Source organism: Symphalangus syndactylus, chromosome 19 (assembly GCF_028878055.3).
Source record: "Symphalangus syndactylus isolate Jambi chromosome 19, NHGRI_mSymSyn1-v2.1_pri, whole genome shotgun sequence".
Lineage (NCBI taxonomy): Eukaryota > Metazoa > Chordata > Mammalia > Primates > Hylobatidae > Symphalangus > Symphalangus syndactylus.
Window position 1 is genome coordinate 79268845 of NC_072434.2, and position 19106 is coordinate 79287950.

At 47.8% G+C, this 19106-nt stretch overlaps 1 long non-coding RNA gene across 2 annotated transcripts; it reads left to right on the forward strand.

Annotated features, from left to right (window-relative positions):
* Window positions 1-7111: 7111 nt before the first annotated feature.
* Window positions 7112-18691, forward strand: LOC129458373 (uncharacterized). 2 transcript variants are annotated; one of them, XR_008649605.2, is made up of 4 exons: window positions 7112-7216; window positions 11721-11849; window positions 16319-16508; window positions 16727-18691. It is a non-coding gene; the product is annotated as an uncharacterized lncRNA (long non-coding RNA). The 2 variants fall into 2 exon arrangements; XR_010114617.1 differs by having other exon boundaries at window positions 16319-18691.
* Window positions 18692-19106: the final 415 nt, after the last annotated feature.

The following is a 19106-nucleotide window of genomic DNA, read 5'->3' on the forward strand; positions in this document are numbered from 1 at the left end:
ATGGAGTCTCACTCTGTCTCCCAGGCTGGAGTGCAGTGGTGCGATCTCAGCTCACTGCAATCCCTGTCTCCCAGGTTCAAGCGATTCTCCTGCCTCAGCCTCCCAGAGTAGCTGGGATTACAGGCACACACCACCACACCCAGCTAACTTTTGTATTTTTAGTAGAGACAGGGTTTCACCATGTTGCCCAGGCTGGTCTTGAACTCCCGACCTCAGGTGATCAGCCCACCTTTGCCTCCCAAAGTGCTGAGATTACAGGTGTGAGCCACCGCACCCAGCCCACTAATCAAGTCTTTATTTGAGCACCACTATATGCCAGGCACTGGCAATGCACTGGTTAACCCATTTCTCCATGGAGCATCTGTTGAAGTGGGGGGAAGTAGAAAAAATATTAAAACAAAATGTAAGCAGACAAGTAAATAAAAGAACTGTGGGCTGAAATAATTGTCATAAGGAAACTTAGGAGCTAAAACAGAGTACAGACGAGGCCTGACTTTTCACCAGGTGAGCAGGAAATGGCCCTGTGAGGTTACACTCAAGCTGAGACCTAAAGGAAATGAAGGAGCCAGCCAGGGGAAGACTCAGGAAAGAGTATTCCTGCCAACCAGAAGGCCAGGTGCAAAGGTCCTGGGGCAGCAAAGAGCTTAGCCAGCATTCAAGGACCTGAAAGAAGACCAGAGTGGCAGGAGTGTTGTGAGCACAGAGGCTCCCAAGCAAGAGGAGGCTGGAGAGGTTTGCAGGGGCCAAATCATGCAGAGCTTTACTCAAGCGTGGATTTTATTCTAAGTACAATGGGAAGCTCTTGAAGGGTTTTCGTGGTGTGTGTGTGTGTGTGTGTGTGTCTGTGTATGTGCAGGGAAAGGGTGAAGGGGTGACATCACATCATCTCCTCCTCTTTTCCCCCTCTTCCTCCTTTTTATTCTTCTTCCTCCTCTTCTTCTTTTTCTTCATCTTCTCCTTCTTCATCTCTTCCTTCTTCTCCTCCTCTTCTTCCCTCTTCTTCTCAAACGACCACTTTTGCCGCTACGTGGGGAGAGTCGATTTGAGGTAGGCAAGCTTGCAGGGGAAGACCTTTTAGGAAGGATGCAGCAAGAACCTGGACTTGGGTCACAGCAGTCGCAGGGGAGAGAAGGCATGATCAGATGTCTACTGCGGATGGGATTGATAGGATGTGCTGATAGATTGCAGGGAATGGGAGTGTTGGGGAGGGTCCTGGGTGACTGAGTGTCTGCTTGCTCTTTACAGGGGTTTCTGTCCCACCACAGAGTGGCATACCTGGCTCATGGGCTACTGGGTGACCCTAAGAAGCTGTCCCAAGATGACCATCAGGACCCCTTCCATCCCTCACTGCCACTGATAAAGCTGGACAGCTCTGCTCTTCTCTGGAACTCACCTGGGTCTGGTGAGAGATGTCTCAGTGACTCTTACCTCTTGTGCAATAGGCAGTATTTTTTTCCAAATTTGATATTCTCCTTTGCATCTGACAGGGCCACTCTTCATTTTCTAATTACCGCAGAACAGTCTTGCCTGAAAGTGCCTTCCTAAGCTGGGGTCCTACCTCAGAATCGATAGTGAGTTAGTAAATCAGATCTCTGGAGGGTGAAAAATGAAACCCTAATTTGTAACGTGTACCAATTTCTATGGTATAAATACCCCTGCCATGGCCGCTTTGAAGCTATCAATAGTTAACCAACTCAAAAAAATCCTGAACAGTTAACAGTTGGCTTTCACCAGCCTATAGGAGCCAGGCCTAGCTCGGTATCGCAGGACTGCTGGCCTAGAACACTATACCAAACAATTTCCTCCAGCTTCTCAAAATGCACAGTTGTCCAGGGTAGAAGCAGAGGGTGCAGGAGGCTTGGTGAGGTGATGCGCTGAGTCCATAGGTCTGGGAATGAATCCAGTCAGTGACTCACTGCATGCTCAAGTGTGTCCGAATAAGTTAACTTCAAAACCAAACCGAGTACTCAAGGCAACTTCTCTCTACTGGTGACGTAGAACAGCCTGGCAGAACATTCCCCATGAGTAGGTTTTGGGGAATGAATGGGGAGTTGGGAAATCTGGGTGACAACTCTGGATCTGCCGCTAATTGGCTCAATGACCTCAGACATGTTGCCTGAGCTCTCTGAGTCTCAACCTTCACATCCCCAAAAAGAGAGGCAGATGATCTCTAATAGTCAGTCACTGAGTGTCTTCCAAGGCCTATGGACTTAATGCAACACCAAGTTTCCTGGAGAACCTGTTTCTGACCCAGGCAACTATGCAGGTTGTGAAGCCAGAGGGGAGTTCGAGCACCAGGTTCAAGAAGGCAGTCTTGCAAGACTTTCCCCGAAGCAGCTCCTACAGACTGGCTCTTTCACCTTAAACGCCATACTTTTGGACACAGGTAAGAGTCATGGGGACAGAAAAGGAAGGGAGACAGAGACAACCTGGGGAAGGATGATGACACTTGGTGACTGGAAGAGTATGAGAAATGCAGACAAACAAGAGATCAAAGAGAGTTCCCAAAGTTGTGCCAGTGCCGTAGTTTCCCACACCATGCAGAACAGCAGGAGCAGCAGCTTTTGGGCTTCTCTCGCTGGTAGACTGTGTTTAATGACTGCAGAGCCTGCACCTTCCCAAGCTGATGAAGAACTTCCTAGAGTGTCCCCTAGGACCCCTCCTATGAAACAGTACCAACACCACTCTGTGACTTTGTCCAGGGTCTGTGGCAAACACTGTCTACTGTGTGGGCCATGAGAGGCCATGAAGGGAGCTGCACAGACATCCCCTGCCCAGAGATCACAGACCAACCTCACGGACAAACATCCCCTTTGCCATTCATTCCATCTCCTCCCCAAGCACATCCTGAAATGCCTTCCTCATTCTATAGCAGGCATACCTAATATCCTCTTCTATAACCCCAGTTCTCTCCATTCGAGGCCACAGAGGTGAATGTAGTTGAGAAGTCAGAGGAGGGGGCTGAGAGATGCTTAAATACCCACAGAGCAAGGACCAGACCTTTTTCTTCCTTCCTTGTTCTCAGGCTTTTCTGCACGTACTGGGGGCATTGGCTGTTGACACATGAAATATTGAGGCAGCCTTGTCTATGCTCTGGGCACCTTATTTGGGTGAATGTACCTTTTCAAAATCAAGATGTTCTGGGGTTTTTAAAAAATAAAAAGTATGAAAATATCCCAAAACAGACAAGAGTACTGAGGATAACCATATAAAAACAATTTAAGCTGAGAAAAATAACCCAGTCTTGTCGAGTCCCAAAGAGAACCTTGGTTTCCACGGGACGTTAGCAAAGTGCAGAGCTCCTAGCAGTGGGTAGGACGGAATGTTTGCAGCCTTTCCAAATAAGCAAATATCCCCCAGAATCCAGCATCCGTGCCCCACATGCTGTGGTTCCAATTTGCTTCCTGTTTTCAGGCCTCCCAGAAATACATCTCACAGACTTTTTATTTTCATCTCCCCACCTTGAAAAGCACAGATTTGCAAGTGTGAGTGTCTTAGCAGGGAGACGAATCCAGCAGGCATTCGAGACATTCAGGCAGGAAGAAATGCATCTCATCGGAAATTTTCCATCGCCAGCATTTTTAAAAAAATTCCCAAGACAAATGGGTTTTTACTTGTAGGACTAAGGTCTCCATCATTTTTCAAATACTTTGCCGCTTCTAAGGAGTCAAGAAAATTGGTCATGCACCTGGCCAGCTGATCCAACCTCAAAAATCTTCTGACCTCAATGAAAAGGCCCTAATTTTTCCTTGCCTTTAATAAATGTTTCTTCTCTTCTCCCCAGCAGTATTCAGCATGTGGGGTGGGCAGGCAGGGTGCCTAGTTAATGTAAACAGGCAGGAACACCTGATTCATCAGGATTCTTCCCACTGCTCCAATCCAGGGGTCTCTGCTTCAGACAGAACCCCTAGGAAGAGAAGCATGTGACTTAGGACTTCAGGGGGACTCGAAGTGCAAATACATTATGGCATAGATTTAAATGTTTACCTGTATATGTGTATGTTAAAAAGTCAATTTCTTAGAGATGGTTTGAAGGTGTCAGAAAAGCTAATTCAGGTAGAAAACATGTCCTTGCTCTGTAGATGCCTCCATTCTGTCTTCCAGAACCGGAGAGAGAAGAGCAAGGATTTGGACTGTGGCCTAGAGAGGGAATTTGCAGCTCTCTTTCCCAAGGAATGAATCGCAGCCCCTCAGGCTGGAACAGGCAGGTGCTGTGAAATCTGGCTGACAGGTCAGCTTCAAGGTGATATGCTTGCCGAGTCTTCTCTCCTTTCAGCTAAGCTCGCATCACGCCCCTGGTGCCTGGTAAAATAAACAATGATGACTGAGCGTATGAAGCAGGAGGGTCTCTACACACCTGTAATTACTACCTAGCAAGTCCCTGCAGAGCCTAGGAGTTCCCCCAGAGAGCCAGTGGGGCCGTTTCTGGAGAAAGTCAACATGGGTCCTCCAGGCAAGATCTAGCTAGAGGAAGTAGAATTAAAACTTCTATCACTGGACGGATGTTTTGTCACTTGGCGGGAAAGTTCCAAGTCAAAGTTCCCAGTTTCCTAAGCTGTTATAAACCCGGTTGAAATGCTCACAGACACCTGTGAGTGTCTCAAAACAAACAAAGCATAATCGCCTTAGAGCAGCACTGTCTCATAGAAATATGTGAACTACATGTTATTTAAAATTCTCTAGAAGCCACTTTTAAAAAGAAACAGGTGAGATGAATTTTAATAATACGTTTAACTTAACCAACCCAAAATATTATCACTTCCTCATGTAATCAATATAAAAAATTGCTAGTGAGATATTTTACCAAGTCTTCAAGATCTGGATGTGTATTACATTTTCAGCACATCTCATTGTGGACGAGGCATGCTTCAGGTGCTAAGAGCCGCCGTGTTGGACACCGCAGGCTTTGAGGTTGACATTTACACCTCGCCACCTTTTGAGAGCACCTGATGCATGATAGATTTCCCACAAACATTTCATATAGAAGAGTGAACCTGTTATATGTGAAGTTTTACTTGATCTGAATATACTAGTGCCCTTAATAAAATAAGAATTACTAAAAAATTTCCTTTGAATAGTACCAGGCAGGTCTGAAACCTAGCCTTGATTGATATTTTCATGTGCTGATAAAAGCAACCAAAGTATCATGACTTCGGTTAATAATTGATTGCTCCCCGCAGGGGAAAAATAAATAAAACCGGAGTCTGACTGCTCCACCCCTTAGGGCCGCTTACTAACGTCTGGATGAGCATGCTTGTGTTCTTGCGCTCTCTGGGAATTAGACACAAAAACTGCCCTCAAGGACAGCACAGCCCAGGGACAGCCAGGCAGACCAACAATGCCTAATACTGCATGTGTGCAGGGGGTTGTGTTGGCAACAACATGAGTGGCTTCCTGGAGTGGAGGCTCCAGCTCTGCATCCTGAACAGGGACTAGGAGTTCCTTAGGGAGAAGGGCAGGAAGGAAACATCCAGTGAGAGGAAGCGGTAGGCAGAGAAGTTTGCAGCCACTTGGAAAGCAGGGAGGCACAGAACCTTAGGACCCTTCTATAGCAGTCCCGTAAGCCCAGAGGGAACCATTTCACCGTGGGACAATCTACGGCAGCGTTTTCCGACCAAAATATTTGCGCGCCACATGTGTGATGGATTTCAGGAGCCACTGAAGGGTCAAAAGACAGAGATACAATTAATTGTAATGACCTATTTTTATCTTAACCCACGTTGTCCAAAGCTTTATCATGTCACCATGTGAGATACCTCACGTTCTTTTTCATGAAGTCTTTGAAATGCGGTGCGTCCTTGACACCAAGAAGGCATGCACGGGTCTAGATGCAGTGTGTATATACAGTGAGTAATAATCTCTGCTCACGTTCCTGGGTCCAAAAGAGAGATCAGGACAGCTTCAAGGGAGAGGGCTAGTGATAAAAAAGGAGATAAAGTCGCCCACCACTTCTGAGGGGGCAACAGACCGCGCCAGGCGCTGTAACACAGGGGGAAACGGAGGCAGCAGCTTCTCCCACGTGCTCCCAAAGGTGTCTGTGTCAACAGCGTTAACTACCAAACAGAGCACTGAGGAACACTGGCTAAATGTTGCCAAGTGCCTGGACACCAGATCACAAGGCTGGCCCAGAAAAGAGCAAGTGCACCTGTGGGGGAGGAGGGCAAGTCCCCATCGTCGGTCATCCCAGGTCACAGGGGTGCCTTTCCCTCCACTGCCAGGGAAATGCACATGCAGGCTGCCTAATGTGGAAATGTTTGGATCTGGAACAGAGAGGCTCGCAGGCCGGCGGGGAGGAGGCAGGGTGACAGTAACCAGCCGCACCAGAATGACGATGAGGAGCGCTGCACCCACGGCTTGCCAAGACCCCAGCAATATCTTTCCTAATAAGTCTAGCAGTGCCTGAGGCTCCCCTCCAAAGAACAGCCTCTCCCTTCCGCCTCTGTCTTCTTTAAGGGAGAGGGAGTGCAAGCCAAACCCAGCAAGCACTTGGACGCCGCCCTGCTCTCCCCGGGGCTCTGGGCTCTGCAACAGATCCGCTTTGTGAATGAAAGAGGCATCTCTCCAAGATGGCGCGCTCTACCCTGCGGGCACACCGTGCACACGCCACTCCTCCAGCTGGTCTCGGGGACTGCAGTCCTTCTCTCCTGGATGGGTTGGGGGTGGGGGGCTGTTGAGAGCTTTCCTCCTCCTTTTCTTCTTCCTCCTCCTCCTGTCTGCCTATCCCTGGAAGGGGGCCATCCACTGAACTTCAGAAAGAGGTCACCCTCCCTGAAAAGGGGACTTGGATTGCTGCATCCAGAGCCACCCCCTGTGGTCCTTCAATCCTGGCCACACTCAGTTGCTAGAGCAGGGAGAGGTTTCCTAGTCCGGTGTCCCGGCCCCACGCAAACAGAGCTCAGGATGACGCCACGTGTGTGTTTGGGTCAAAGCGCTTTTAACTGTGGCTCCGAGAACAGCCTGTACAGCCACTTGAGTTTCCCAGTAACAAGGAATGTACAATAGATGAGACTTTACTGGCAAAACAATCAAAAAAAAAGGAGGGGGAGAAGAAGCAGCCCAGCCTTGTCTCTTTATAGGGTCCTAGAGAACCAGTGGTGGCTGGGTTGAAAAGCACAGCGCTTAGCCATTCAGCAGTTTATGACCTTGGTTTACTAAGTCCTCGTAACAAGATTACCGGAGGAGTTTTGCAAGCTTCTAGACCCAGGTGTGGCTGAAGGTGAGCTGCTCAGGGACAGTGGTTCTCTTGCCAATGGGAGAAGGTTACCAAGAATAATTTTCCTGCCCCAGGACTTGTAGATGATTAACGTGTTTCTTTCGGTTAACCAGAGAGTTAATGGTTATTCAAAGCACTCTTTGATAATGGAGGGTGGAGGGGAGAAAATGAATGCGTTAACCATTAATCCAGGGAAATGCCATAAAAATTAAAATGGAAAACACTCAATCTGGGAAAGGAATTCACTGGCTGGAAGGGTCAGCCAGGCAAACCTGGTGAGGAAGGAGGAAGAGAGGGAGCCGGAGAGAGGCCTTAAAGTTCATGTATACTTAGAGCTGGGTTTTGTTATTTTTTGTTCCGTTTCCTTGTTTCATTGCTCCCAGGAAACAGAGTAGAAATAACAAAATCACAAACTTGGGAACATTACAAATAAAGTCAGTTTTATTGGTCTTTTTGCTCCAGCCTCCCACAGCTGAGCCTGTCTGACTTGTTCCCCAGCCTCTTTGGGGAGCAGGAGGGGAGCTCAGGCAATCCATGCTTGGAGAAAGTCGAGAGTGTTTTTAGGAGGCTGGTGCTGACAGAAGCATGCAGCTCTGGCTCCCGGCCTCTTCTGGTGGGGCCACACTGGCCAGCATCCAGGCACAGCCATCATGGTTCCTGCCCCAGTTACTCTGCTGGCCCCTGGGGCAGCATCCTCAAAGTCTTGCAGCCAGCCCGGTGCAATAAACAGGAAGACTTCAGGGAAAAACTCCTGCTTGTCATAGGCTACTCCCTGTTACCATCTGGGACACGTCATGATGAGCTATGAGCTGGCACCAGTGGGAATCTCCGATGAAGGATGGGACTCCCCGAAGCATCACACATGTGTGGAGCATTCTCTAGTATGAAGATCTTTTTAGAGTACGAAGTCCAGATCCTGCCCTCAAGGGGTTTACGGGCCATTAGGGAGATAAGACAACCTAGGGCAATTGCTGGAGATGCGGCATCAGCCAACTGCTGAATACACTCAAAGAAATGAGAGCCCACTGGACTGTCTGGGAGCCTCCTAGGAAAGCTGAGTCCAAGCTGGGCTGGGAGGCTGGATAAGGCTGTGGCGGGAGAAAAGGGAGAGGCAAGGCAGAGACAAAAAGGAACGGCAGAAATGTGTAAGGAAGAGACCTATTTGAAGAAGAGGAGAGAAAAGAAGTTACCACTTGGAAGATAGGTTTGGGTCTGTCTGTGGGAGCCTCGATGTCCAGCTGCATTTATACCCCGTCACTGGTACTGTGAGGAGTTTTGAGAGGAGAGTGAAATTAACAAAGTGGGGCATGGGAGGAGGGGGGGTCATGAAGGATGAGAACAAGCAAGTCACCATGTGGTTACAACAGTGGCCCAAGGGCGCTCTCCAGGAATACATGGGGCAGGGGAGCCCAGGGCAGGAGGATGGCTCCGCTTCTTCTGTGCTCTACAAAGGGAAGGGTTCAAGGGGTGAAGATTCCAGCCCCTTTGGAAGTAGAGGAGGCTAGGGAAGAGCTCTTGCTATGGGGAATCCTGTTCTCATGGACCTGGAGGCCAGGGCCTTTGCTGAGAACATGGCAGGGGAGGGCAAGGGCTCACAGAGGGAAAATTCAAAAACTCCAACAACTACTGGGAAGGAAGTGGAGTGAGGAAGGGATGAAGACAGTGAATTTGTGGGTTCAGTGGACAAGGTTATCTGGCTCTTTCTAGCATCCCAGGAGTTCAGAAAGCACAGGGTAAAAGCCACTTATTCTCTCCCTCTACCTTGATGGAGGGTTGACTATGGGCTAGTGCTGGTCTAGGAACTGAGGGGAGATGAAGGTCCTCAGATACATGTTCTCTGTCTTCACCAAGCTTGTTGCAGAGTGAAGGTAAGAAACATCATACAATTGCAATAAAGAGAAATGGACATGGATGCTGCCCATTTGAATCAGAGATTGTTAGAAATACAGACTTCTGCCAACTGATTAAATCCTACCAGCACCACTGCCACCATCATCGGAAACTTTCTTGGCACAGGGCACAAGCTTGTGTCTTTGTTTCCAGGCTAATTCTAACACACGGTGTAACATCCATGAGTCAGATTGTCTTGGTTTCTATCCCAACTTTACCACTTACTGACTCTATGTGTGTGTGACTGCTCTTGCCTCAGTTTGTTCATCTGAAAAATAGGATAATAGCAGTACCTACTTCATAGGATTAAATGTGATCATTCTTACAAAGTCCTAAGAAACAGCCTAACACAGCAGGTGCTTCATAACTGTTGGCTCTTTGCTAAAGGGCATGACTAGGGTTGTGGTAGGGGAATAACATGGTGCTGTGGGAATCCAGGTGGGGGATCTAACCTGGACGTGAGGGTCAGGGAAGGCTTTCAGGAATTGGTGACTTCCAAGCTGAGACATGTGGGAGAGTGAGGAGTGAGCCAGGTCACGTGGGTGGAAGCGAGAGTTCAAGCAGAGAACAGCAAGTGCAAAGTTCCCAGACAGGAGACCCAAAACCATAGAAGGGACTGACTGTGGTTTGGTGGCACTGGAATGCAGGGTGAGGCAGGGCTGCGGAGGGGCAGGAGAAGTCCAGGTCCTGGAAGTGTTTGAATTCTATCCTGAGGGCCCACAGGAAGCTGCTGCAGGGCTCTAAGGAGAGATGGATCTGATCTGTGATTTGAGGCATCCCTCTTGCTACGGTTTGGAGAATCAGTTGAAGGCACAAGCCCAGAGCCAGAGTCAAGTGAGGAAGAGGTTGACATGATCCCAACAAGGGAGACAGAACATCTGAACTAGGAAAAGGGCTGTGGAGAGGGAGAAAGTGGGCAAACTGACAAGCACCTGGGTGGCCGATGGAAGTGGGGGGCTCAGGAAGATGAGCGTGCCAAGGGTGGCTCTGGACTTGGGCTTGAGTAACCTTTTCACTGGATGGATGTTGAGAAAGGGAACGTGGAAATGGAACACATTTGGGGAGAGAAATATAAATTCAGGTTTCAGCACATTGAGGTTTTTAGTGCTTATGAGATGTCCCAGTGGAGATGTCTGTCCACTGGGCAACTGGACATCAGGCTTTGGTGCTCAGGACCTATGGTGGGTTGTAGGTATGTTTTTGGAAACCATGAGCATTTAGAGATGAGGCTGAGAATTGACATAATATTCAGTGAAGACTCTAGGAGATGCAGGAGGGGGTTCATAGGCTCGAGGAAGCACTACTGAAATGGGTAGGCCATGGGCCTACAGTGGAGTAGAGGATGGTTAAAGTCAGAAATATTTCTTGGCAAGTGGTGGAAGAGTTTGTAGTCAGAGAGGGAGACTTCTGGGCCCAATATTTTTGAAGTGAGACAATTCTGTGTGACTCTGAGCATTGCCGTAGGCATATCCATGTGTGTGACCAAAGAAGGCAATGAGGAAGGTGAGTGGTTAGCTCAGGAATGGACACCCTGAGGCTGAAGACACTGAGAATTCCCAGGAGATGCAGCAGAAAAGAATAAGCTGGGTGTGGGACTCACTGGGGAAGGTGAGGTATGTCCCTGTGTCCCAAGAGGAAGAGGGCAAGAATGAAGAGTGTACAAGAAATATGAATTGCCAAGAGACTCTAGACAGTGCAGGAACACAGTGGCAGAGGCCCCCTGGAGAGAAACCCACCATCCTCCCCTCCCAGGGACTGACATGGCAAAGGTATAGATGACTTTGCACCCATCCCCCACCATCTGGCTCCTGCAGGAACCCTGACCAGGGAAAGCCGACTTCAGAGAAGGCAAATATGCCAAAACCCATGTTACAGAGATATCTGCGTGGTATTTCACCTACTAGTGCAGGCAGAGAAAGACATGGCATCTCTCCCAAGCTGTATTCTTGACTCACTCTATGAATGAGGGCCTCAGATTTTCCACCTATTAAATGGGATAATAATTCTTGACATCTACTTGCTTCACTTGAACACTGTGAATATAAAATTTTTCCCAAGTGCTTTGAGCTCACATTAAAAGGCTCTGCCTAAACGTTAGTGCACTCACTGCTGGATTTTCTTGGACACCGGTCAACTTAAATGGATAATAATAAATTCCTCTGCCTATCTTTGTTGAGAGATTAAAAGAGGGAGAATCCCACAAGACCTTGCTTCTAGAATCCTCTGCTCTATAAAGTCTCTTAGGAAAGGAGTGTGAGGATGCACTCAGGTGCAAGAGATGTCTAGAATTGTTTGGTTTTAGAAATCTCCTTCCCTGAGCCATCTGGACTAAAGCATATGGCACAGAAGAATGAGGATGGAGTTGGGTAATACTTTGGGACCATGGGCAGACATAGAGTAGATTCCAGGTTCATTTACTCCCTCACGTGTTCATTTATTCCATACACTTTTACAAAGCTTTTTTCATGGGCTCCCTGCAAAGCATCTAACCACCAACCCCAGCGTCTGGCTGTCACTGTCTGGCCGCAGAACCAGCTCTCCCTGGCTGGACCTGTCTTCAGAGTCAGGTTTCTTGCCTTGCAGCCCCACACCCACTCACATTCTCCTTGCTCTCTAGGTCCATGGGGTGAGATGGCTGACTGACAGAAGGAAGTTGTTCTCTGGGGTGTGTGTGTGACCCAAAGACCAATGGAGGGAGGAAGAACAGATGCTCCAAATGGCCACTGCACTTCTCCAATGTCTGAAGGTGAGATTTCCGTAGGGGCGAGGTGTACAGTGATCTCGTCCAGCTAAAGTTTCCCACCTCCCTAAGGAGTTTGTAAGTTTCTCAAGCGTAAGGATCTGAATTCTCTTATCCCGCAGGACTGTTCACACAGTAGGAATGTGTTGAATGCAACTGAATAAATGATTTAGTCCATAAATTTGAGGACTGGATCATTCCCTTTAAGCTCCTGCTGGGTTAGGCAGATGCCAGAGAGGCTTCCCTTGTTCTTCCATAATATGCTGGCTTGCAGTTCCTTATTTTAACTAAAAGTGAAAGGCGCAGATCAGAACAGCAACAAAGATGCTGCCCTTGAAGGCTCAATCCTGTTAAATTCACCCCAAGCAGTGCCTCATTTAAATGGGCTGCCACTTGCCAGGGTTTGTAAAACCAAGTTCAGAAAGAATCAGAATGGAAATGCCCCCTTGGATCCTGAATTTCTTCCGTTCCCGCTCAGGGCTTTAAAGAGGTCTGAGACTGACAGAGCTTCCGAAGCCTTTCCTGCTCCATGGGACTCACCTGAGTCTAGTCACGTTTCTGTTAGTGTAAGGAAAAACATTTTGCAACCACATCCACCCAATGATAGGATGGGAGGCCTCTCCACATAGTGAGGGTGGACCCTGTGCTTGCTGCAAAGGTTGTGCCACTGTCCACGTGGGATGCTGTAAAAGGGACTCCCACCTGGGTGCACGGTGACATCAGCGGACCTCTAGGGTCTTTTCCAACTCAAAGCTTCTTTAATCATATGGTTTCAAGTCCGGGCACGGTGGCTCACACCTGTAATCCCAGCACTTTGGAAGGTCGACTTCAAGAGTTCGAGACCAGCCTGGTCAACATGGTGAAACTCTGTCTCTACTAAAAATACAAAAATTAGCTGAGTGTGGTGGCTTGCACCTGTAGTCCCAGCTACTCGGGAGGCTGAGGCAAGAGAATTGCTTGAACCTGGAGGGCAGACGTTGCGGTGAGCCTAGATTGTGCCACTGCACTCCAGCCTGGGCTACAGAGACAGACTCTGTCTCAAAAACAAAAACAAAAAAAAATCCTATGGTTTCAGGTAATGGGACTCTGGAAAGAATGGTGGCAGGACATAGGCTCTGAATCTACAAGAAAGAATGATGGCTTGAGAAACAGAATTGATTTGATGTTGGGGGCCATCCTCGCTAACAGGTCCCCCATGAGCAAGCTAATCCAATTCATGAGACAGAAGCTGGTCATTTGGATAGCTAAAAAAAAAAAAAAAGCATCAACCATGACCCAGTTTCAGTGACAGTGCACAGTAATGGCCTCAATTAGGCGGAAATTGCTGGCGCTCCTGTTCTGCTTCTCCACGCTTATCCTCCTGAGCACTTTGCACCTTGATGGCCGTGTGCGGGTAGTACACAATGTGTGTGAAAGGCGCTGGCATAAAAGTGGTTTTATGGCTGTAGCTTGGGTTTGTAAGCAGAGCAAACAGAAAGAAAACTCAGGAATAAAAGGGGCAATAAAATAATTACATAACGCTTTGAACTCACACTAAATACCACCTTTATTGCAAGGCTCTCAATGTGTTTTACAGGCAAGTTTAGAACTGTAGTCGAATCCCCTTTTATCACAGGGGAAACTGAGTCACTGTGCAGCGAGGGCTGGAGGGCATACAGGGTTTGTTATAAGGGAGGGCTCTGGGAGACACCCCCACTAGAAGCCCTTCAGGGGGTGGGCCAGCGGGAGAGCATCCCTGACCACACCTTTGTTCTGCGTCTATATGTACAGATTCTTATCCCTACGTATAAATTCTACCCACACATCCCGAGCCATGTCTGAGCCCTTTGACTCTGGCATTAACAATAGGAATAACAACACTTACCAGTTTTGATGCCTACCATACATCAGGCACTGCCTCCCCTACACCTCACTACCATCTGTGAGGTTGGTGTTATTATCCTCTTGTGTAAATGGAAACAATAAGAGGTTCAATGCTCTGGCCAGGTGACACCCCACACCCTCCAGCCCCAAACACACACACACCAGAGGTGGCCTCAGAGCACACACTTTCTTTACCACGGACACCTGCTTCCAAGATTAAAGAACCAGATTAACATTTTTCCAAAGAAGCCAGAAACTTCCATTTATCCCTCCAGTCTTCATTTAAGAATATGGAGAAGACCAGGACAGATTCTGACAGGCTTCCCTTAGAGCTGAAGAAAACAGTTTGGAAGACAAACAGCTAAAAAAACAAAACCATGAGGTGAGCTAGACAGGCATTCTAAGATGATAACTGTAAAGAGCTCCACAAAAGTTATGAGATTGTTAAATAATGGAGATAATTCCAGAACTCCAAAAATATTGCTATAGAGTGTTCAAATGAGGAAGAAGAATTTTTTTTTTTTTTTTTTTTTTTTGAGATGGAGTCTTGCTCTGTCACCCAGGCTGGAGTGCAGTGGCGCGATCTCGGCTCACTGCAAGCTCCGTCTCTTGGGTTCACGCCATTCTCCTGCCTCAGCCTACTGAGTAGCTGGGACTACAGGCACCCGCCACCACATCCACCTAATTTTTTTGTATTTTTTAGTAGAGACGGGGTTTCACCGTGTTAGCCAGGATGGTCTCGATCTCCTGACCTCGTGATCTGCCCACCAAAGAATTTTAAAGTATTGTTCTTAGATTTTGTGTGTGTGTGTGCGTATGTGTTTACTATTCAAAATTTGAAAACCGTCCCATTGAATGTATTTTAATTGTCTAATATGGGAACAACTCAAGAGTGACAAGATTACATATCACTAACACAAGAACTACCCACTGTGGATTCTGCGGGACTCAATCACTCCTTCTAGGGCATGGCCACAGACCCCCCTAGCTCCAAGGGAACTCTGGCTAGCTACTCATCAAACCCGCTTCCCTTTCCTCCTGGGCAAGCTGGGCTCTATTTCCTAGACTATTTGCAGTTGAGCATAGCCATGTGACGGGGTTCCGGCCAATTTTCCCTCTGCCAACGATCTGTAAAACTTCCTGGGCCGGTCACGGTGGCTCACACCTGTAATCCCAGCACTTTGGGAGGCCGAGGCGGGTGGATGACCTGAGGTCAGGAGTTCAAGACCAGCCTGGTCAACATGGTGACACCCCGTCTCTACTAAAAGTACAAAATTAGCCAGGTATGGTGGCGCATGTCTGTAATCCCAGCTACTTGGGAGGCTGTGGCAGGAAAATCGCTTGAATCTGGGAGGCAGAGATTGCAGTGAGCCGACATCTCGCCACTGCACTCCAGCCTGGGTGACAAGAGTGAAACTCCGTTAAAAAATAAAAATAAAAGTAAAAATAAAAAAGCTTCCTGGGCAATTCTCCACTATCTTTCACTACCATCTGTCTCCTGGAGGTCAACACCTGGGGGATCTAGTAAACACACATTAAGGACGACAGAGCCTTCATCTGCCTGGAACCTGAGGGGCTGGATGGAACAGGACCCCATTCCCACTCCCTGCTGCTGATTAAATGTGACTGATTTGGTGTTGAGAGCCGTCCTAACTAATGGGTCCAACATGTGCAAGCTAATCCAATTCATGGGGTAGAACCTGATCATTTGATTGCTTAAAAAAAAAAAACTAACCACAGAACAGTTTCAATGACAGCTATAACATGTTATAAAATGTTATAATAGCCAGCATTCCCTTCACTAATAGAGTAATTTAGAGATAAGAATCTGCCCTCTCCAGGAAGGTGAAAAGTTTGATGATCTTCTCCCCCAATAACACAGTAGAAAGAAGCCAGAGGTGCAGAGATACTCTGTCATTTTCTTTGTTGAATTGGTGGACTGATAAAACTCAGCTTCTTCAGTACCCTTTCTGGAGGCTCTAGGCTGAGGATGACAAATTGGTTTTGTCTTGAAGCCACCCGCAAATGATTGCTAGTCACTGCCTGCACTGAGACGGATTCTGAGGCCAGGTCGAGGCTTAGCAGGAAAGAATACTGTGACCTACACACCTTCTCAGCCAAACGCACAGAACGGGAATGGCCACGTATGTGCTCATGTCAGCCAGTGTTCCCGGGGGCTTGTCCATGGGCAGATTCCTTCAGAATCCCTTGGGATACTTGCAATAATTCCATCTCCAAGCCCTCACCCTCACCCTCTCAAGGTTTACTGAATTAAAATCTTTGGGCGTGGACTCTGGAAATCCGCAGTTGTCTCGTCTTTTTGTGGAATTTTGATGTAGAGTCAGCTTTGGAAACCACCCAGGAGCCTGTAGGCTCCTGCACAGGCGCTGCAGCAAGGTAGCAGCAGAGGCGGGCTGTCTTCACCACCGAGACCGGGTAAATTAGGGATAATAATAACACCTTTCTCATAAGGATGGTGGAAAAATTAAAGGAGATTTTACATAATAAGCACTCAAAAAACATTAGCTTTTATTATGTTATCTTCTTCTAAGAGTCTATAAGAGGCCTTTTGCCCACGGCCATGAGCACAGGTAAAAACACCATTTTCTAAGATTTCCAGATGGACAGCACCATCACATGCCCACGCAGCGTGGATACAGCAACATCCAGGGCTCGGGTGCGGGCATAGTCTTTGCTCCCTACTTACGGCTGTAAGCAGTCCCACCTCAGCTTCACATCCAAGCTGGCTAAGAACCCTGGACAAAGAGAATCTGTTGAGAGGAGCTTAGAGGAAGACAGGAGGTGAGTACACAGAGATGCTGACTTAGTCATGACCATCATGGTTACAGTGCCGGGCAGTGCTGCTGGTCATGGTGACAGTGGTACAGGTGGTCTCAATGTGATGTGATAGTGGCTTGCCAACCGATATTGTTGATGTGGGTTCAGGCCTGCAGGAGAACAATGAGCTAGACCATCCTCTAACCTCACATCCTAAACTTTACTGCCTTTCTTTCTTACAGCATTTTCACCATCTCTGTTTATCAACAGTCACATCCTAGCTCTGGGCACTCATCTCTCAATAATATGTTGAGAGAGGATGGAAAAAGAAAATCTTTCTCATTTTCCAACTCGTACCCATGAAGATACAAATAAACAAAACTCCTGACTCTTGTGAATGTCACCAAGAAAAAAATTAGTTTGAAGACTAACCAGTAACTCACAAGTCAACCCAGAAGTTTCTGGAAATGAACAGGAAGCAAAGCACACCAGGGGTTGTCAGCTTTCACCGCAGCTGAGGTCTTGCACTGTCCAACCTGATGATGAGGTACTTCCCTGAGACCCTGGCCACCCTGCCAGCGCCATGGCACCACTGCTAACAGGTGTGGGATGCTGGGACCTCCACCGCCCACCTTCAGCTCAAGTCTCCAGTGTCCCCGGGCTGATTCTCCTCACTCACTGCTCACTTGGTCCAGCTGGCCAAGCTTGGGTCCTGTGTCCACACCCCACTGCCAGGGGTCTAGGAGAGCTAGTAGCCAGCCTTTCCTGTTTCCCTGGTGGATGGCAGAGTCCCAATATGAGAAGTGGGTTCAAATGCAAGGCAGCCAAAAAACCAGGAAATATTTAGCTCACTCACCTAATCCTGGCTATTTTCAGCTGATCAACAAACAGAAAAGCAGAAAACCCCAAATTTGACTGCTCTATCTGCTTATCCTTCTGTGAGCCCTTCTAAGCAGGCTTTGGAGAATAGCCCCACATGCAGCTGTGGGGTTTAATTGAATCCTGTTCAGGAGGAAAAGATAGAGGTGGTTGTCAGGCATGTGGCTCAGTTGACTATTCAGAGTTGGAGTCTTTGCTTTTGGGCAGTGAGGTCTCAGGAGCCAGGGGACCTCGGCCAGTCCCAGTGAACTGAATGAAGGGTCACTAGCAGAAGCAAGAGGCACCATGGGGCCCCAGGAAGATCAGGAGCCTGGACGTGCCTAGTTCCAGCACATTCTGTGGAGCTGTTCACCAGCCAAGGAGCCGGGAAGTCTGGGTTCCAGCCCAGCCCTGCCTTTGCTTCTGGCATAACTTTGAGCAGATCTTTCAACTTTTGTGACTCAGTTTACTCATTTGCCAAATGGAGATAATCATATGGCACTCAAAAGACTTTTGTAAGACTCTAATGAGTGTTTATAAAGCACTTTGGAGAGGTTTATAGTTATTTGAGCTGGGAAAGGAATTACAAATTATTCAGGAGTAAACAGTATTTAGAATCTGAATTTTTCAGCCACCAACAGGTTTTCCTAGATGTTTACAAGACTGTCATAACAGGACACCCTGGGGTTCCATCCGTGCCACTTGGTTGCATTCAGAGCAGCTCTCCTCCCTGAAAAGCGTATCACAGGCTTGGGGAGGGTCATGCAACCACATATGGCACATTTTGCAGCTCTCAAGACAAGAGAATGACTGGATTTAGAAATGGAAGCCGCACACTCAAGACTTTCATTTTCTTTTTTGTTTTTTTTTCCTTTCTTCATTTTAATTTTACTTTTGAAACTGGTGATAGCATCAGAGCAAGTCTCCATAGACCTGCTTTGAAAGCCAGATAGCCTGGCATGGTTGCATGCACGTATAATCTCAGCTACTCTGGAGACTGACGTGGGACGATCACTCGAGCCAGGAGGTCAAGGCTGCAGTGAGCTAGGATGGCACCACTGCTCTCCAGCCTGGGCAACAGAGCAGGAAGACCCTGTCTCAAATAAATGAATAAATGAATGAGTAATAAATAAATGCTAGATAAACCTGATTTCTCCCCAACTATAACACCTCTTCCCAAACTGGATGTCTGCTATCCCTACCTCCATGAGAATTTGCGCTGCATGTGATAATAACAGATACCCATTCACAAGGAAACACATTTCATTCCCACAGGAGTTTGGAATTTTAAAACATAGAGTACTTGTGTGTAAGGAGAAAAATAATAAAATCTGCTGAGTCTTCATGTGGAGTATTGTCCTACACGCTTCCACTTGCCTTTTCTCTCCCTTGTTTGCACAATAACACTGTGAGGGTCGCTAGATGTTCCCATCTCCAGTTTACAGAGGGGACACTAAACCTAACAGCAGGAAGCTGCCCAATGGCAAAGGCATGTACACGGTCAGTGTGCGGCAGAGCACACGTGCATGCCTGGGCATACCCTCTTCTGCTTCCGTGTTGTTGCTGCTGCTGCACCATCAGCAGCTGTACCTAGTTACTAAACACGTGAGCGCTGTACAGGTATCCCAAACTCTGCCATAATCCCTTGCCCAACCGCCAGGACCCTGAGCCACCAAGTACAATGAAATAGGTAGGATGTGGAGGGCAAGAGAGAAAGGAGGAGTTCAAGGTGAAATTTGGTGGTCTCTGGCTGTTCTTGGGTTG